Below are 21,443 nucleotides of genomic sequence, written 5' to 3'. Positions count from 1 at the left end.
GGTCACTATCCAGGATTCTAGGCTAGCACACTGCTTGTGTGTGGAGACTTAAGGGAGGGGATGTGCTATCGGTCACTTCCAGGATTCTAGGCTAGCACACTGCTTGTGTGTGGGGATGCTGGAGGGGAGTTCTAGTTTCTGCTAGAATCTTTACTGGTCTTTCCTGAATACTGATGAGAGCTTACAAGAGGTTGCCAGACACACACACTGCACCTCACAGAGAGAGAGAGAGAGAGAGAGAGAGAGAGAGGACGAGAGAAAGAAAGAGAGAGAGAACGAGAGAGTGAGAGAACGAGAGAGCGCTAGCCTCATGGGTATTGAGCGTATATCATTAGACAAGCAGGTACATGACATCTCTACTAATGTACAGACTAGGCAATATGCCTCTGAGGGGATTGGGCTGCACCTAGGCTCAGATGCCATGCCGCGCCGCGCCGCCGTGGCCCAATAACGAACAACAGCACTCATCAGATCATGGCCATTAACGCACATCTCGTCACACTCCTCTGCACAGGCTGCGCCGAGCCGAGCCGAGCCGAGCCGTGCCAGACTTCCGGACGATTGAGGCTGCATCCTTCTGCTGATTCTCACTGGGCTTGTGAAAAGCACAAATCACATCGCTCTGAATCGGTGTCGCTGGCGATGAGACTGGCGCTCTCCCCACTGATGGGTCCTCTCATTTTCCTGTAATGGATGTAAAGCATCTCTCAGTCGAGAGAGGCAACCAACACAGGCCCTTTATGGGACATTGTGCACGTAATGGTTGCAAGCCATTTTTTGCTTTATTACACAATTAGTAAAATAACAGTATGATTTGTCACATAGCATTGTTCCACAGGACCACGGTCTTAAAGGGGAACTATGCAGTTTTTTTAGCTTAATTTACCTGAACTGAACAGCTTCGGAGTCATTGAAATGGTTATATTACTTTTTTCGGGTTGAATGGTGGCCGTCTCACTTCCCCCTAGCGCCTGTGAGCGAAAAAAAAAACACCCTTAGCTGCAACTTTGGGCCAGCGGGCCGACAGCCTCAGAGACAGAAAGTCTCGCAGCCTCGTGATGTAATGAATTGCTTTACTGCACTACACACATACACACCAGGCACCTGCTAGAACAAGGTAGTGATGGAGTTTCTCAGACATCCGTCATGGCAGAGCCAGCGAAAAGAAGCAGAAAGCGAGTGAACCGTTGTCGGAGGAACAGGGAAAGAGGAAACGGCAAACTGACAGATTGCCGTAAAATATCTACTCTGAAGCTGTAGGGGGAGCTCTGCAGAGAAACCTGCGAGCAAAAAGCGAGAAAGCAGCGAAGAAATTGCCGAAACTGCACAGTTTCTCTTTTTCTTAGTCATTTCTGCATTTCTGTCTCAGACCTCTGGTTCTTCAGAGTGGTTACACAGAAAGTGCTTCAGTGTCTTGGGTAGCCCCAGCTGGACTGAGCATCATTTATACAGGACGCATTGTGGCATAATAACGAGAAAAGAGGCCAATAAGAACACTACTATTGCGCAACATTAGCTGTTAGCTGTTGTTCATTAAAGATAAGGCAAGGATGGCAAGGAAGTGGTCTGAAGTTGGCATGACATCCTGGGTTGACGTGTAATGAAAAATGACCACTTTACAGTCTTAGTGGTAAGAACTCTCGGTATCCTCCAGCCCCATCTCAGAGAATCCCGGGGATTTGAGTGTCAGTTGCCATTATCTATGACTTTAATGTGGCAGTCACACATGAAGTTTTGTCATGTCAATATTTCAGGCTTTAAAATGAGATATTTAATTATGAGCATACAGTATTTCTTTTAGCCTATCTCATCTAAACCAAAGGACCACCCTGGGGAATTACTTATCAGGGACTGTTTGTGTTTACATGATGCTGTAATATTATGATAGCTATCATGTGTAAGGTCAGTAATTTTAAGTCTCTTGAGAACAATTAGTGAAATTACTGGGACTGAAAAATTATAGGCTGCTGGTTTCATAGACAAATACACAGAGCTTTATACTATAAACATATGCTAACAAATTATGATACATATATCTGGAAAAATATATATATTTCTAGCCATTTAACCCTTCAGTACCAAAATGACTCACTTCCAGTCAAACAATTTTAATAGCTAGGCCAAATGCACTGCATGGAGCATCTGCAGAGGAAGCCTGAATATGTTTTGATAGCACAAAGAGAGTTTGTGTATGAATCAAAACCAAATGAAAGTTTTAAATGTTTTGGGGAGTTTTTCAAGGGCCAAGACTTGCCTCAGGTTTGTCGTAACAACAATCAGAGCCACTGTACCGTATTTCTGCTCTGGCACAAGACACCTGGAATAAAACGCCTCAATCCCACTTCCATTGCTCTGCAAAAAACGACTTCATGTCCATCAAAACACCCAGTGCAACAAAATGCTATGCTGTGCGTGTGTGTGTGTGTCTGTGTGTGTGTGTGTGTGTAATAGTCCATGTGAAGCATTGTCCATGTTAAGCAATGGGGGAGGTGATGTCAGCTCTGACACTGGCCCCCTTGGACTTCCTCTCCTCTCTTCTCTCCTCTCTCTCCTGTCTCTCCTCTCCTCTTTTTCCTCTCCTCTCTCTCCTCCTTTCTCCTCTCCTCTCTCTCCTGTCTATCCTCTCCTCTCTTCTCTACTCCTCTCTTCTCCTCTCCCTGACTGATTCACTCATTATTTGTGCTTGAAAGCTTCGGCACAGGCTCTTTGTGAGAGGAAATTGCATTAATGAACTCAGATAAGAACAATCAACTCCCACAGCAACCCTTCGGTTTCCCCCTGCATTTTCAAATAACCTATTAAACGCCAGGCTCTTCCTGGTCCCCCTCATTAACATTCCCTACTCACAGGCCTGCTTATGCTTTTTTTCCCCTTCTCTTCCTCAGTCCTGGCCCCCATGATGAGGGAAACAATTGAACTCAACCTCCATTAAATGTGGGCTTTAAAAAGGCACAGGGAACAGGTGAGAGACAGCCCATCACCTGGCCGCTTTAACCTTTCAATTTAGCAGCGGGAATTAATATGGTAAGTCGCTGGCATATCGCTCGAAACAGATGCTTCACAGGTGCAGCAGTGGTCATGGAGGTCCAGAGTACACCCCGCCCCACCCCTACTCTCAATCCAAACCGAACAACGCACATGTATTCAGACCATGTGACCCCCCCCCCCCCCCCCCCCCCCCACACACACACACACACCCTCCTCTCCCCACAATGACCTCTACCACCTCCACAGCCTGTCCACCCCCATCAGCCCAGGCTAGCTTCACCACTCCTCCCTACCCCTCCACACCCACCGCCACAAACTGCCTGCCACCCTGCCACGGTAGTAATGGCAATTCTATCTGTTTTCAGTGAGCCAGATATTTTGGCTCTGTTCAGCTGGCTCTTTCGACTCCCAAACAGCCCTTCATTTGGCACCATTTGGAAGGTTAGCAAACTGTCTGATTTCTTTTCTGCTGTTCGCAGACGTCAGTAGTCTCAGTACCCACTGGCACTGCCCACTAGCTACTCTTTTAACCCTTAAAGGAGTACAGTCACACCGGTGTGACGGGAATGTTGAGAAATGAACGTTCTAAAGAATATCTGGGTTCATTGAATTCAACATAGAATTTTAGAACCTTCAATTGTTGCGGAACTTAGAATGTTCAAAAACCTACACCTTTAAGGGTTAACCTCATGGTAAGGTCCTAGTCTGTCATCACATGTGATTGGTTACATTGCATGCACGACATCAGCTCAACAACATTCCCCTCATGGTCAGTACTATTCTGTCTTGGCTCTCAGACAGGAGCCGAGCTCTAACCGTTCACTCAAAAGAGCCGGTTCATTTGCGCCTGACACGTCGCTGTGCCACAAGACCCAAGACTCAAGAGGCACTTTAAACCAGAAGTCAGCGGTCAACAGCTGACGGGGGTGGGGGGGTGATGCCAACCTGTGAGTCATGTGCCAAGTATAATCCAGGCCATCACTTTCTACTGAGGCGAATGGGGAAGGAATCATGCGCGTAGCTCTGAGATGCGTCGTGCATATTTGTTTACGTGATTCCTTCTCCCCATGTTTGTTTGCTCATCCCCTTGCAGTAAGGCTGCCCCGATGTTGACATGGATGCCCCAAGGTTAACGAGAAGAGGGGGCAGAGAAAAGGAAAGAGAAAGAGAAATAAAGAGAGATAGAGAGAGCGAGAGAGAGAGAGAGAGAGAAAGAGAGAGATTCATGTCTCCCCATGTCTGGCGTGTCAGAGTGGCTCCTTTTATGATGTCGGCTGATGGTCTGGAGGAGATTGATTGGTGTGGAGCCTGGGCTGATTGATTAATCCATAGTCTGCGGGAATGTGCTGCGCTCATCCTTGGAATCGGACGCTGATCGGTACAGAGGAGGGAGATAAATGGCAGGGCCTAGGGGGGTCGTTGAGTGTGTGTGTGTGTGTGTGTGTGTGTGTGTGTGTAGGGGTGAGATATTCGGCCAGAGGCCAGCAGGAAACTGAAGTTCCATGTTCCCCACCATAATATAGCAGCCCCATGAAGCCAATGTGGATCAATGCCAAGCAGGTCACCTGATGCAATATTTTACAGCAGCTCATGTGTGCAGTGTGCATGAAAGGATATGAAATGTTCACACACACACACACACACACACACACACACACACACACACACACAAACAGGCACACACAAAGTTAATTTAGTCATTATCTTGTAAGGGCCACTTCCCTGACTCATATCTACTTCACTGCCCACCTCACCACAAGCATATTATTGTCCATATTATTCACATGTGCATCTGATAATACACTGCGTGCCATCCACTGCAGAGTGTATGGCAGACAGTGCTTCAGGCTTCCTTCACACCCAAGTGCTCTGGGCAACTCCATGATCTGAATCAATCTTTAGCCTGTGAGGCATGACTGCATGTCAATGATACAAGATGATCATGTCAGAAGGGAATTTTCTGCCTGAAATGAACTGTAAATATGCAAAACACACACAAAACACACACACACACACACACACACACACACTTACATAGGGCTCTATCTTGCACACCAGCGCAATTGACTTTGTATACTCACACTTTTGTCTTTCCTATTTTGCAGTCAGCGCATATTGTAATTTTCCCTCCACAGGTACATGTGCGCCCACGGGGGCGTTTCAGCGAAAAGAGGGGGCGTGTTCCGGCGCAAACGGTCCCTGTTGATATTTTGTAGTTTCAGAAAACAATTCCTGGTCCTCCTGGTCTAAAGTCAGTGGCGCAAATTCAGATGCTATTCTAAGGGCGCATGCATGGCCACAGGCCTGCATGAATGAATGCTATGCACAGCGAATCTACAGACACCCTGTACACAGATGGAAACATTCAAAGCCTTGATAATATTTGTCCGTTTCCCAGTTTTGTTCGTGCATTGGTCAACTAAAAATTTAGTAGCCTATATAGTACATCTACTGTACATGCAATATCTTTACAACAACAACGCCTAATTACTACCTATTAATTTGGACAACTTTATACAGCCCTATAAAGGCTAAAGTTACCTTTAGTTTTGTTCCAATTTACCGTTGTGTATGGCTTTAAACATTGTGTGCGCTTTAACATCAGCCTATAAGCATTATTCCAGCTGCGCTAAGGTTTTGACAAGCACCACAATTTTGCCTACCTTGTTGTAGCCCATCTGAAATAACTCCAAACTTTGCTATGTTCCCTCCATCCTTTCGTTGTTTTCAAAAAACGTTTTATATCCATGATGGCCTTGAAGTCTTGAGTTTGTGAATTCGCTTAAATAAGCTTATTATGTGCTGTTAACCAGCAACCATAGTAAAAGAAAGCAGCAAGTAGCCTTGGCTACAGTTTCTGTAGTTGCTGCGTCCATTCAGTGTTATTCTCTCTCCTGCTCAAACAAAAGTTGTGCGTGCATTAAGTTGATGATAACATGTTTACAAAATAATGTAAATAGCCTACTGTCATGCAGCTAATGGGATACTGTGCAGAGTTGGAAAGTTAGGTCAACTTGGAAACTGTTTCTCGTTGTTGAGTTGCCTGTTGGTAAGGTACAGCCGTAGCTTACACTTGCAGGAGCGCTTGCTTGGGCGCCTGTGTTGTGCAATGCACTTTGCTCCTCTCCTCTATACGACGCAGTTCCCATTTCTCCAAACCATACATAATTACAAGGACAAATATTGCTACACGAGGGAAATCAGTGTGGTGTCCGATGTGAAAAAATAGGTATAAATCTAGCGAACACATTTCCACGAATAACGGATGTGTTGATGACATAAATTAGGAAATATTAGTGGACTTAATGAGATGATTCTCAATGATGTTGAACTGCATGCCGATGCCATTTAACCCAAATGCCCCAGCAGCAGCACGGGAGAGGAGAGCTTATCTGACAGATCTGCATTGTCTATAGTAATGTTAGATTTCATTGCAAAAATATCACCATGCATTCATAACCTCGTAATTCAGTGAGAGTGATGCCAAAACATCGGAAAGTGACATTTCTTTATTACATTTTGTCAAGAGGAAAAATCAATAGCAAACTGTTCCCAACTGACTATAGCGCTGTGAACCGTTCCTGGCTGCGCCTGGCAAATCCGCCATCATAATAGCAATGGAACAAGCGTGCCTGTTGTTAAAGGGAATGTGAGATGACGCTCTGATTGGTTTATTGCATGTTACGCCCAAACCACACCCATGAACAATGTAGCTACTACAGACCACCCCATTTTAGATTTGCGTCAGGTGCAACAGTCATTATCCCGCCGGTAAAATAGAAAGATCCGCCCACAAAGCGATTTGCGCAAAGTCAATTGCGCTAAAGTGCAAGATAGAGCTCATACTCTCTCTCTCTCACACACACACGCACAGACACTCACGCTCCACCCCCTCCTCTCTCCCTCTCTCTCTCTCACCACTAAGAGACACGGTAGCATGCCATCAGAGCAGCCAGAAAAAAGCTTTTCTTCGCAACTTTTTCTTCTTTTTTTCTGTAACACACACACACCTACACACACACGCAGAGACATACCACTGACCTGTCTGTCAACTAATCAAATAAGATGTTCAATAGAATATGACAGCTTTAAAGGAGAATTCCGGTGTGATATTGACCTAAAGTGTATCGAAACATGATACCGAGTGTGAACGTATGTCTCATAGCCCATCTCGGCTTGTCCCCTGCACTCCAAAATCTGGCGCTAGTTAGCCGATGCTACCAACATCTTTTTCAATAGTGGTGCTTCGGCATCGGGCTAGCCATGCAAATAAATCACTGTTTTACACCCATTTACGAGGCTCAATGTATCTCCACACTTCATTGGTAGACTTCCGAGGGCCCTGACATTTAAAACGAGACATTGAGAACTTTGAAAAAGCACTGGTAGTTTACTTACAAGACGATTTATACAGACAGTATCTTCACGAAGTTTAGCGTTTGCAGCCATCTTGAATTTAGTCACGATAAGTCGAGCAAAGAGTAAGAATGAACAGCTATGATAAGGGATCAGATTCCAAAAATAATTCAGTGGAAATGCATGGATTCCAGTTGCTGCTACTGGAAGAAACTGGAATCCATGCATTTCCACTGAATTATTTTTGGAATCTGATCCCTTATCATACCTGTTCATTCTTACTCGTTGCTCGACTTATCGTGACTAAATTCAAGATGGCTGCAAACGTTAAACTTCGTGAAGATACTGTCTGTATAAATCGTCTTGTAAGTAAACTACCAGTGCTTTTTCAAAGTTCTCAATGTCTCGTTTTAAATGTCAGGGCCCTAGGAAGTCTACCAATGAAGTGTGGAGATACATTGAGCCTCATAAATGGGTGTAAAACAGTGATTTATTTGCATGGCTAGCCCGATGCCGAAGCACCACTACTGAAAAAGTTGTTGGTAGCATCGGCTAACTAGCGCCAGATTTTGGAGTGCAGGGGACAAGTCGAGATGGGCTATGAGACATACGTTCACACTCGGTATCATGTTTCAATACACTTTAGGTCAATATCACACCGGAATTCTCCTTTAAAATACATTTCACTCCGGGCACACGCATGGTAATCCTCAGTACCACGATAATTTCTTTGGTATGGAACGCCGGCCCTGTATTGAAAGGTGCATACAAATCCTGATGCCTACTTCACTTCAGTATTAGATCCTGATAACTATTACCTTCTTTTGTTTGACTTTTTTTCTTTTCTTTACGACTTTGAGATGATAAATACTTTCACTTTACACCCCCCCACCTCCCCCCCACACACACACCTCCTTCACCCCCCTCCCATATATGTCTTAACTCTTCACTTATGTCCTTGTCTCCGTCAGAGACCCCCAGTGCCGTGCACAGCATGACGCCGAGATGATGCCGAGAGAGTGCAGATAACAGCAGACACCGCCAAAGCAGTTTCATTTCCTTTTCAGGCCAAATCAAATCCCACAAGACCGTCTGTGTTCCCAAAAAGATGAAAGATTGATGGACAGCTGCTTTATTGATAGAAGACCCCCCCATCCCCCACCCCACCCTTCTTGTGCTCCCAGCAGAATGTCAATAGCGTCCTAATGCCGGGCTTTTTCAAGGGGATTAATCCCATTCATTAGAAATGGGACAGTCGAGCAGTCCTTATGCGCACAGGGGTCACTGGCTAATGCAGTAGAGGCAATTTGTGGCGGGCGATGAATGCTTGTCATGGGGCCGTGCATCTTTTGGTCACCGTGGCTGCTATTTGACCAGCTAATCTCTTTTGAAGAGAGTGTACATTCCCAGTGGTTGACACAGGAGGAGGAGATGAGAGGGAGTAAACGTATGCCGCAAATATAGATGTCTGAGTTGGTGGCGGCAGCAAGCAGTGAGGCGAAACAGAGCGCTTTTTGTGGAGACGTCCCTGTTGGGCCCCGGCACGACACCTGCTTGGGTGCTGCCAGCTTTTTCTCTCTCTCTCTCTCTCTCTCTCTCTCTCTCTCTCTCTCTCTCTCCATGCTGCACACAAGGCACGGAGGACCCCGTCTCTGTCACACCTGAGTAATGAGATAAACAAGCCTCCCTCTTGTACACCATCATCACAGCACACAACACAAAACACACCCAACAGCTCCTCTTTCTCTCTCTGGCTTCTCCCATTCAAGTCATTTTCCCATTCAAGGCCAGCATAAAAAATGATGGCTAAAAAAATGAAAATGAAAAACTCATATCTGACCTTCTGCTGTCCTGGTTAGTACTTTGAGCAAACACAGTGTTGTCTTGGGGTAATTACTCACGGGTAATCTGCTCACTCTAGACCTCATTCTGGTTTTAGAAGATTACATCCCATAATTATAACACCGGCTGCCTGATATTTACCCAAAAAAAACAAGCAACAGATGAGGAAAATGAAAATGGGGTAGCAAGGGGGCATGTTGGTGTAGAGGTAAACTTGAGTGAGAGCCATGGATGACTGAACGCCAAGCCTATCTGTCTCTGCACAGCCTGCCTCTCTCTCTCTCTCTCTCTCTCTCTCTCTCTCTCTCTCTCTCTCTCACACACACACACACACACACACACACAGACACACACACCCATCAGTTTGCACCACTCCGCAACAAACAAATGTCATCTGGGCGATATGTGGAGCGGATTCGTCATGCTAAAGCCCCTGACAGGAGGAGAACATGAAATGAGCAGTCTAATTTGTCCCCCCAAGGCAATATCGCTCCATCATCCCAGCACCACTCTTTCTCCACCAAGTGTGGAAAATATGCACTCGCCTCCACTGGGGGACAGGCATACATTCTTTCAGGTGGCAAAGTAACAAACTAGATCATGACAATCTGAGCTATCTAAAAGCACCTTCCTGAAAGGGAGTATTTAGCAATGTATAGACCCTTTCAACAAGGTAAACAAAAACAATGCTTGAACGTTCTATTTGGGCCCCAATCTACTTCCTCTGCATTAAGATAACATATGGAATGTTAAAAAGGAAGTCTTGTGGGGCCAACTATGATGCTGATAATGGAACTCTCTTGAAAGGGTCCATTGGCTGCAAAATAGCCACATAGCAGTAAATATATTGTTCATTATGGGACACCGAGAAAGTAGCAACGTTGCATACCCCTGGCAGCTGGCTGTTTCAGACCTGAACGAATGGGTGTACAAAGCTTCACAACCAAAACAAAGGTTGTCAGATGGCCTAATCAAATAGACGCCCCTCTTCTGAATAAACAAATGGCTGCCAGTCTCTCGTTTGATGTGGCCTGGCCATTTATTAGCATACTAATCACCAGCACCACAACAGTGGCACAGCACTAATAACAACAACCAGGCAACAAGGGAGCCAGGGCAAACTTCCTTTCAGTATAATCTTAATCAAAGAACTCCTAATGAGACAAGTAGGACCATAGACCAATAGTTTTCCTTTAGAAGTTTATTTTCTTCGTTTTTTTTTTCCTTTTAAATGTCACTGGCATGTATGCTAGACTATTTCTATGTGACTCGATGAAGATATGGTGTGTCATATTTGCGACAAATATTTATGACTCTCAACTCTGTGGAAAGAAGAAGACACTTGCATTGCCTTTGAACTACTGGGCGTCATAACAGCATCTGAAGGCTTAAGAAAACTCTGCCTAAAGGTGGCAGTGTGTGTGTGGGTGGCTGTCCTTTTGGTGTATCAAGGAAGCCTAAACGAGTTTCTCTTTGAACTGAGCGAAGTGGTTTACTTGCATGTCCCTATCTCAGTATCCTTGATTGAACTTCAAAGTCCTGATCTATTTTGCTTAGCACAGATTATGCATTTAGCTACACAAATCTCTCTCTCTCTCTCTCTCTCTCTCTCTGTGTGTGTGTGTGTGTGTGTGTGTGTGTTTGTGTACATCTGTGTGTGTATCTCTCTCTATCTCTCTCTTTTTTTGTGTGTGTAGGAACTTGTGAAATGTTGTGTATATTGTGATCATCTTTAAAAAGTCTTGAATGATTAACATCAAATGGCATCTTACTAAATCATAAATCTAGCAACGTCACACACAAAACAACCCAACATTTTAACGTGTTAGCTGAAAGTTTCAAAAATAAACCATTTTAAAAGTGCACCAGCGTTATTAGACATATAAAGGGATAACATATATTCCTCTCTCGCTGCAAGTGTTTTTGTGTGTGTGTGTGTGTGTGGCCCCTAGAGCCCTCCAATCCTCACATTTAAAAAGCCATACAGAGTGTATACTGTCAGTGATGGAGTGAGTGGTACCGTCATTAGTCTTCAAATTAGACAATTTAGTTGTTCATTAAAACAAGTAAGAGTACAAGTTCTAAAAATGTAGAGGCCGTTATGACAGATAGACAAAAAAGAAAAGAAAACCTTGAACAAAACTGAAAAGGAGAACGATTGAATTGTATAATGAACAGAAGTAACACTGACAGAGTAACACTATTTCCACAATCTCATTTTGGTCTGTTCACAGCGCAATGTGTCAGCACGGTTTCAACAATTTCAGCACCACGAATAAAGAACAGTTCCCCTGTACAGAGTACAGAGATCGGGTGCCACTCGTCTTTTGCAGCTCTGAATCATCTAATGTCCAGGGTCCTATAAAGCGACCGGGCTGGTCACTGCATAACTGAAATGCCGTAATATAGATTTTGGTGCACATTCCCACAAGGGTACAAGGATGTACTTTGTATGCACCCTGACTGGTAACTCATTAGGGAGCTTTATGTGTTGCCATCTCCGTGAAAACTAAGCTATGAAAAACACATCAATGGATTCAGCTGTTTTGGGGTACACACAAGGAGTAGGAAATCGTTTTTTCCCTCCTATCTAGCCAGAATGAGTACAGCACAGCTAGGGTACCTGCACAAATTACAAGGTGCACTAGCTCATTCGCCCTCCCTCCCCCTCAGACACCAGCACACAATCAGCTTCCAACTGACGCGTGTGAACCCAGTAGGCAGTTTGATTTCGAACGAATAGCCTACAAGATCTCCATACAGCAAGGGGGAGAGACAAAACATACATTAGAGGGGAAAATGCTCATATAGGCTATAACCAGCACACTTTATTAATCTCTCTCTCCCTTTCTCTTTTTTTAAGCACACACACACACACACCTAAACGCACAGCCTACACAAACGCACACATAGGCTACTTCATGAGATAGAGGCGCATACAGGCGCATGTAGGCTACGCATGCAGCGCAACGTCGTTGCTCATGAGTCAAATATTCAATATCTCAAAGCAGTTTTAAGGAAATAGCTTGATCTATGTCATATAAAGACGAACGAACCCTTGCCATTCCCGTCTCACGTCTAAATCCTTTTTCTAGGATCCAAAAATGGAACTAAATGTACAACCACCGCACATTAATTGAATTGCAATCAGATTCAATACGGGCAGAAATAGAGTACATAGGATTTAGTATCAATCCTTCAGACAGGTGTGAATTGACATGGGGAAAAAGCAGTGTCTTACTTTAAAGACGAGTGAGTGGTGGAAATCTCAGAAGCAAAGGCGCCGGTCTTCAGTTTGCTCCGCTCGACAACTGCAACCAAAATCCATCCGCAATTCTCCAGTAAATGTGTTAGGCTCCTTGAAAATAGTTTGTCTCTCTTTCGAAACCACGTACTGTTTATCCGGAACCCAAATATTACAGGTATAGGTGACGATAGATCCTCATGAAATGTTTCGCTGTGCAAGCTTTGAGACGGACGTGCCGATTGATCAATTGCTCCATCCAAGCATGTGTTTCTTCACTTAGAATGTGAGAAGGAACACCTCCGAGTGCCTTTATGAAACAAATAGTAAGCCCGTGGTGCTACGAGGAACATTCATTCTACACCCTTTGTCCTGGTGATCTTTACTACTATTACCAACGACGCAGAGGGTTTGCTGTTTCTTTCCAAATTGATGCTTCATGCCTCATATCTCAATATATCAACGTATATCTGCATATTGTATATCCTCACCCAAACTGCGGCGCATCATCACACAGTCTAAAACCGGCGAATGGCTAATGATTACCTCGTGGGGTCTCTGATATTCAATCGAACGAAGGAGAAAAGAGAGGCAAATATTTCGTACTATTCCTCCGCCATGGTTCCAACTTTTCTTATCCGTCTTCGACCCAGTTCAACCCCGCCAATCTGATTAGATTTCAACTCACAACCTGGTGCGGATTCCCAGATCCCTTTATTCGCGTTTTTTCTGTCCTTAAATGGGGTTCCGGTCAACCTTTGGTGTGGAATCTCACGTTTGGGTCAGTGAAATTCACAACACAGGGAATAAAGCCTGGACGGCTTTCTGTCTGTTTCTGGAGAGATGAATCAGCGCCAGTGATGAAGAACTCCAAGGTCCTCTTGACAAACGCTTTTTTAAAATGAAATGTAAGAATACATGCTGCGTAAACTTGTAACACCACAGTCTTCTCTCGAGCAAGTAATGGCGATATAGCCTAGAGGTAAAGCTATTTTTAAAAAACAACCATATTTAGAGATTCCTTTAGTTATCATTTGCGTAGACCCATCACGGTGTCAGCGTGGGCATTCATCAGAGGCTCTCTCCGTCAGCTTTTGTCTGAGCATCCATCTCTAACTCACTGCGCCCAAGCATTCTCCCCCATAGCTTCTTCTCTGGTATCTCCGGTTTCAGGACGCCCAAATCCACTGGTCAACCCCAGGACCGCAGGGTGATGGACCGCCGTAAGTGAAGTCTATTGAGAGGAAACCAACCAGTCAATATATGGTGACTTTAGTGATCCACATTGTTTCTGATGATCTAAACCAAGCCAAATATGGTCTAACTGCGAAACATTTCAATTGAGCATGTACTGTATCTCCAAAAGATTATTGTGGTGAGGTTTCCTTCTGGCAGTCCCAGACCGAGGCGCAGAGATTTCCACTCTCCGAATTTGTCTGTGTGCGTCTCCTGAAGGAAATGTTGGACTTGTAGGCTACTCCGTCATAGACGCTGCAGTCCGTGCAGGAGACTGAACGCGTTTCTTGCTTTCCCTGTAGCTTTCACTGAATAGCCTATCCTCCAAGTAACAGGTCCCACTTGGATAAATGGGAGAATTTCCTTAATCCATGAACGTCTCGTTATTTTACCTCAAGGTGCATGCCGATTAATGGCAAAACTCCTGATGCCATGAAAGAAGCTGTCGAGGTAACCGCATGAATATGGGTACGCGTGTGTTACGTGGTGCGTGTATTTAGGAGTGTGTGTGCTACCGTGAGTGAGTGAGAGAGAGAGAGAGAGAGAGAGAGAGAGCAGGAGTCGAGTCTTCTTTTTGCATCGCGAAAAGGGTCTCGAGTGCCACCTACCGACGCTATAACATCCATAGTGACATAACCGTGTCCTGTGACCACACATGGACAACTTTCAAATACTAACAACTAATCTTTCAAACACCACTCCTACTGCAGTGTGGTGTGGTGCTCTCTGACTCATTTGCTAAATGCTCCGTTTATCTTTACAGATCTTGACTGGAACAGAAGGAGGAAAGGCACAATATTCAGTGATGCTGCCATCCTCACAGACATACTAGCTGTCACTGTGTACACTGTACTTACTGTCACCCAACCCCCCCCCCCCCCCCCCCCCCACCACCACCCCCCACCCCCCCCCACACACACACACATCCTCTACAAAGCCCTAACTGCTTTTTGTGGGGTAGCTCCATTGCCCTCGATGTGTCAGCATCTGATAACAGCACAGCAGCCCTGGCCCTGTCTCCTCCTTCACCTATTTGCCTGTCATCTCTCCAGGATTAGCTGAAGATGCAGAAAGGCCCCCGTCCACTGAGTGACTGTAATTGTCGGACACTAAAGGGCAGCTCTGTCGGCCGCATGCCCATGTACCACCTCTGTAGCACTCAGAGTCATTGTGACCTATTAAAATGGCAGGCTAAATGTTCTCCAGTTGGGTACAATATGGATGGCCCCTTAATTTAGTGCCGCTTGAAATAGGTGAGAATTTATGAGCAGCTTGAGCCAGATTTGCTTACACAGATTTACAAAGTTCTTTTTTCTTTTTTTTCTTGTCTTTTTTCTTCACCAACACCATGCTCGAGAGCTATACTACATTACTGCAGCCATCTCACATAATGCTCCTCGTGAAGTCCTCAGCCTTATCTGACATCTCGTAGGGATTTTTTTACTCACATACCACACACATACACACACACCACACACACACACACACCTCAGGTACTTCAGGAGGTAGAAACATATGGCATGTCCCCAGCCATTAGAACAGCTGTTTTGTTATGACAGTCTCAGCCAATGGTCTGGATTTAAGGATCTCATTTTAGCACTCTCCAGTGATTCTCCTGCGACCACCTTGCTTTACTTAAGGCGTAAATTTTGATCTCGGTGAGACGTCGCCACGTCCACAGCTTGACTCATAAAAACCCACCACTCACACCCACCTCCCCGAGGGGAAAGTGACAAAAAAAAGAGCTGTTGATTGAAAAGCCTTGTTTGCCTGTATCAATAAAACTCATTTCAATTCTCATTGTAGCCACCAGGCCTGCTGGTCTGACCACACCACAGACCCAGACACTGTTTTATGGAACAAACTGTGAATTACCAATTAAATGAAATGTGCATGGCCCATTTCTTTTAACAGCCTTTCACACAGTGGGGAGTTCATTTTCTTAGCAAATGATTTGTGTTTTCTTTATTTTCTCCTCTTTCATTGTGTGCGACACTGGCTCGGAAACATCGGGATGTATACAACGCAGATGTGTTTGCTCTCATCTAGCTGACGAACGCTGGCTTGCTTGCCCTTGAGAAGTATCCCTTAGGTTGCCCAGACCTCAGGAGTCCAGGCATAAATCTTCTATGTCCCACAGTCCTGGTGTCCTTGCTTTCATAAGGGGCCTGACCAAGAGGTCAAGCAGCAGACCGGAGCATAGCAGCAAACAAACACAAAGTGGTCTCTGTACAGATGTGACATGCACGCGCGTGCACGCACACACGCACACACACACACACACACACACACACACACACACACACACACACACACACACACACACACACACACACTAAGTCCTGTCTCATGGGGCCACTGTCATCTCTGATCTGTGAGTCTCCAGTAGGGGCATGTTATTGACTTGTTATTGAGGGTGACATCTGGGGCCATTCTTTTGCTCCATATATCTTTAGTGATACAGAGATACGCTCAGGCCAAGGTCTCTGTCCCATTGTTGTTATCCATGTGCTCTGTCTTTCACCAAATAATGTGATGATTTGCAGAAGATTTATTTGTGGATAGGTACTACACACACACACAGATCCCCCACACACACACACACACACGTACACAAACACATCAACACAAATAGACAAATGTACTAACAACAGTCATGATAACACTGAACAAACAGTACATGTTTTCACAGTGGTATTTTTTGCTGTTTTCTCACAATGTACACAGACACATAGCAAACTCCTAAATGTATCGTCAAAAGAAGTCAGATCAGAATGTGTGCAATGTCTCTGATGTTTGCTCCTACTATATTCTCGCTATACAATGGTGAGATACAAGCCATGAGTGTCTTTGATGTTCAGCATACATTCTTTTCTTTGAGCATAATGTATACAATCCCCATGACACTTTTGTAGTACACTCTGAGGAAATACAGTGGTTATAGAAAGCTCAAACATGGTGGCATACTGTGTGATGTGCAGATTGACAGAGGTAATCACCATAATATCACAAAACCACCAGACGGAATGACATTACTTATCTGAGCCGACAGACTAAGGCGGAGCAGGGACAGACACTCGAGCTGACACGAGGCAGCCTCCCTATACATCATAAGGCATCACAATCTATACTCTACGATGGCTTATCACCCAATTGTATAGCTTTCATACTGTACTACATCGAGTTGCATTGATCCTCCAATGAGCTGTAGAGGACATGTAGTGATACTAGAAGTAGAGTCAGTGTTAGGCCCTGAAGAACAGTACCTTCAGCTCATTCAAGAGCGTTTTTCCGCTAGTGTCACCCACCATATTAACCCATCAATGGCTCCGTTGTGTGCTTTTATTTACTTCCACCCAACATCAATAGCCAATTTTCATTCATTGTGGTATTAGAAAAAGAATAAAAAAAGAGAAAACAAGACTGTCTCCAGAGAGACATCTCCTTCTCCCACAGTCCCCTGTTGAGAAATAAGTAAGATAAATAATGCATGGGCCACGTAGGAGAGGGAGAGAGGCATTATGGGAAACGATTTGAATAAACACCTCTGCATCATCTCGGGAAATTCATGGCTATTCAGCGAAATTTCACGCACTTGTTAATGAGACGCATGTGTGTGCGTTGTCCATTTTAATCTCCCACTTTGATCCACACTAATCTCGCACTGTACTCGTTAATCAAGGATTCGTTTTTGGCCCAAAGGGTTTGCGATCGAAGAGCATCCACACGCGCTCTCGGTTTCCCAACTCTGTTGTGCTGCTGTGATCGTCCCGTTCTCTTCACCCCACCTCTTCATCTGGCCTCCTCTCAATAATTCAGTGCATGCCCTTCCCTAATAACCACTTCCAGCTTGCTTCAATTATCACATTTTGAATCTAAAGGAAGTGGGTGGTAGCAGCAGAAATATTATTGAACTTCGAGCCAGTTAGCTAAACAGACAGACTTAGGGAGAGAGAAAGAGAGAGAGACAGAGAGAGATGGAAAGATAGAGAGAGAGAGAGAGAGAGAGAGAGAGACAGAAAGAACGAGAGAGATATATAAATAGAGGAAAAGACAGAGAGAAACATTGCTGTTGCTCAGCTCAGCATTATCACCATGATTGTCGTCATCATTACCATCGTTTTCCCCATCATTTCAGCTTAGTGCCTGTGCTCAGCATGCCCGTATACCTGTCTGACTCAGCAGCCTTCTTAGCGCTTGCCTACAGAGAGCAGACAAAGCAGTATCCACCTCGACTCAGCTCCAACTCAGGCGTATGTGTGTGTGTATGTGTGTATGTGTGTGTGTGTGTTTGTGTGTGCATGCGCTTATGTGTATAGTCAATCAGCATATAGCATAACATGCACGGTATGTTGTTTTTTTATAGGACAAAAAACTCAGCAGCACTTTTTTAAAAAAAGGTAAAATGTGAAAGGTAAAATGTCCACTCGTGCAAAGTTCCACTGAGGATGTGCATGCATGAAACTGGATGTTCCCCTTCCCCATGCTGTGCCTTTTGCATTATTTCTGTATTTTTTATGCCCCTCAGATGCATAAGCTCTGTTACCAGTGCATGCAACAATGATATTACACTGTGAATCTCTTTTAAAAGGACAACAAGGCAGCCATAAAAGAGGAGGCAGAGAGGAGGACACGTAAAAACAACCCAAAGACTAATGACACAATAACACAATGAGATGATTCATCCCAACAGAGCATTTGGTCGTCTGAGGAAGTATTGAAACTGGGCATATTTGTCTAGTTTGAGGTGTAGATCACATATATCTTGATAACATTTGAAGTGATTATTTCGAAAAAAAAAAACATCTCAGAGATTGCCGATGAGCTTGACAGCCAAACGCTATACCATTCTTGTTACCACATTAAGGCACACCTTATAAATGGAGAGAGAGATTGCTGATTGGGTCTGAACTATTTAGACAGTAAACCAATGACCAGTTCAATACAGCTTGTCAAAATTCACACAAATTCTGCATGCAAACATATGATCTGGATGAAATATGTGCATACCCTGGTGACGATTTAGATTTAGTTATAGTTAGAGAGTTGTGTAACAGCGCAGATCAAGCATCAGTGGAGAGTAGTGAGATGGGATAGAGCCTGGTACTTCAAAGTACCGGATAGTGTCTTGTCACGTCTTTGTTCCCAACTTTTACCATTTTGGCATCTGCTTGGGATAGGCAAAGCAAATCTATTTCTTTTCTAAATCTTTTTTTTCGCTGATGCTCGGCTTTCCTCAAAGTCACCAAATCGAATCAAGACTAACAAAACACCAGGCATCATTTCTGCTGCCCGTTTTGATCGCCTCGTATGTCTTTGTGCTAGTGTGCCGTGCAAAAAAATTCACATGCAGCCGGAGAACTCTCAGCATTACTTTTGAGACAGACACATCACCACTCCATCTGTTACGGGTGCACAAGTGTGACTACACCAAGTTTGGAGCCTGAGACTCACACAAAAACCCAGGGAAATACAGCCAATCTCATTACTTTTTGAACACTCAAGTACCTGCCAATTTCATCTCATTCATTTATTAGACATGAGATGAGTTTTCAAGTGGAATTAATAAAGCTTCTTGGGTAATTATGTTTGTATTTTTAAGATATGGAAATCAGTATAAGTGATATGTTTTCCTAAAACACAGTGTCTGTTTTCTTTTAAGAAACACAATGGCACAAAAGAAGTTCTTCAAGTACATTTACTTCTCCCCTTTGATCCCCTGTGAGTGTAGCAGGAACGGATTGTAGTTGCTTGATTAAAGAGAAAGGAACTTTAAATTTCTTGATAATTTTTTACCAAAAATAATGCATACAGCCATATGTTTTGTATAGGCCTACTGTATAATCTCATGTATATGATAAAATCTGGTTGTTTTCAGCAGAAGTCTAAAGCGGATAAGAAGAAGGAAGAATAAGAACTCTTAGGTATGAGCTACACCAGGCGCGTAACTGAAGCGTTCCGTTCGCGACGCGTAAAATCCATTTTAGATGAATGGTCTATTTTTTTCAAACGTACGCCCCACTGTCACGTCTGGTGTAGCTACTTCCATTGATTATAATGGAAGCTAATTGTTGCAGCAGACGCAACGCGAACGGAACGCTTCAGTTACGCGCCTGGTGTAGCTCAGCCCTTAGGTTTAAAAAATATGCATTGGTGTTCAAAAATGAAACATGGTTTTCAATCAGACCAAAAGGCTGCACTGTTGTGAATAGTAATATAAGCAATCAGCAAAAATCAGTTTCGGGAAAATAAGTCTAAACAAGACACCCCGCATCCTATCACAGTGCAGGATATCGGAGAGCCAGTACTTGTAGTCGAGCAAAAGTTGGGAGTGGTGGCACATGGAAACACCCCAAATATCCAGCAGTTCAATTCTGAATGAATCCTTTAGAGTTGTAAGCCTCCAGTGCAGCGCTGTGGCATTTTGTATGAGTCAGATGTGGATAAGTAAACACATTACCTCCCTGCTGTCTTCCTGTGCTGTGTTCTCAAATCAGATTTTTTGATTCTTAAAAAGAACGCGCTCATTAAGCTGAGTAAACAGCTTTGCAGTTCAACCGAAGAGGCGCAGGCCTCACGGAGAGAAGATCAGACAGAGAGGAGGCCATCTCTCTCTCTCTCTCTCTCTCTCTCTCTCTCTCTCTCTCTCTCTCTCTCACACACACACACACACACACACACCACTAAGAGACACGGTAGCATGCCATCAGAGCAGCCAGAAAAAAGCTTTTCTTGCAAGATGTTAGAATAAATCACACATCAATAATGCATGTCTGTAAACAAAAATAGTGCAAAACATGTAACCTCTTCAGGATCGTTTGAAAGGCAGTAATACAAACTATCACACGGAGTGCATTCAAAACCCTTACAGTCATGTAAGGACTGAGTGCTACAACCACACTGCAACGGCTAAAGAAAAGTTCTCCATATCTACCATCGGAGTATTTTAAATCTAAAAGTATTTTAAAAGTGATTCTTTACACATACTCTGAACCTCTGACAAGTAAAACCCCTTTTAAGATTATGACCATGGACAAAGTCCAAATGCCATATCCACTGTTAAGGCAATGGCCTCCTTATTACACTGTACTATATAAACGGTGTGTGTTATTTTCATAGTTGAGGTTCTCGTTTCTATCAAGTGCATTTCCATGGCCGTATTCTCTAAAGATACAGTATTACGGTGGCTCTGTATACCAACTCTAGAAAAGCTCATTATTTTTCTGTGACTAGAATGCATAACAAAGAAGCATGCCTCATTAAACACCGTTGTTCTGGTTTTGAGGGATTTGGAGGACTAATTTTTTTGCTTTCGTTTTTTTGTGAGGATAGCCTCTGTTGTCCTCACAAAACCTTTGCCCGGTAAGTGTTTACGTGTTGCCATGGCAGAGCACCTCCTCTCTCTCTCTCTGTCTCTCTCTCTGCTCTCTCTCTCTCTTGTCTCTCTCTCTCTCTCTGTCTCTCTCTCTCGCTGCTCTCTCTCTCTCTCTCTTGTCTCTCTCTCTTTCTCTCCTAGTCAGTCCTCGTCCCCCGTCGGCCATATCAGCCCTCAATGATATCACCAGCCCCTCTCCCCCCTCCCTTCCTTACCAGCCCCTCTCCCTGCTGTAAAGCGAGTCGAGCAGGAACAGCTGTTTCCGCTGCAGGTGAATAGCAGCCACATGTAGATTAGGATATGCACCGGGAATCACAGGGAAACCTCTGCCATCTCTCACCGGGCCTAGTGGAAGAAGCATTTCCATTCCACTGCTGTGGCCTTTTTTTAAAGGGAAATTAT

At 44.2% G+C, this 21,443-nt stretch overlaps 1 protein-coding gene across 2 annotated transcripts in view; it reads right to left on the bottom strand.

The window, feature by feature from the left end:
* Positions 1 to 14,146, bottom strand: part of lrrc4ca (leucine rich repeat containing 4C, genome duplicate a) — a 65,141-nt gene extending 50,995 nt beyond the window's left edge. The window contains exons 1-2 of one of the 2 annotated variants that reach the window (XM_042111287.1): positions 12,428 to 14,146; positions 8,265 to 8,268 (exon numbers count right to left, since the gene is read on the bottom strand). The gene's annotated coding sequence lies outside the window, so the exon portion shown is untranslated. The remainder of the gene's footprint in view (positions 1 to 8,264; positions 8,269 to 12,427) is intronic. The other variant, XM_042111285.1, reaches the window with a different exon arrangement.
* Positions 14,147 to 21,443: the final 7,297 nt, after the last annotated feature.

Source organism: Alosa sapidissima, chromosome 11 (assembly GCF_018492685.1).
Source record: "Alosa sapidissima isolate fAloSap1 chromosome 11, fAloSap1.pri, whole genome shotgun sequence".
Lineage (NCBI taxonomy): Eukaryota > Metazoa > Chordata > Actinopteri > Clupeiformes > Clupeidae > Alosa > Alosa sapidissima.
Note: the sequence above shows the minus strand (reverse complement) of the source record. Positions and strands in the feature narration are given on the sequence as shown.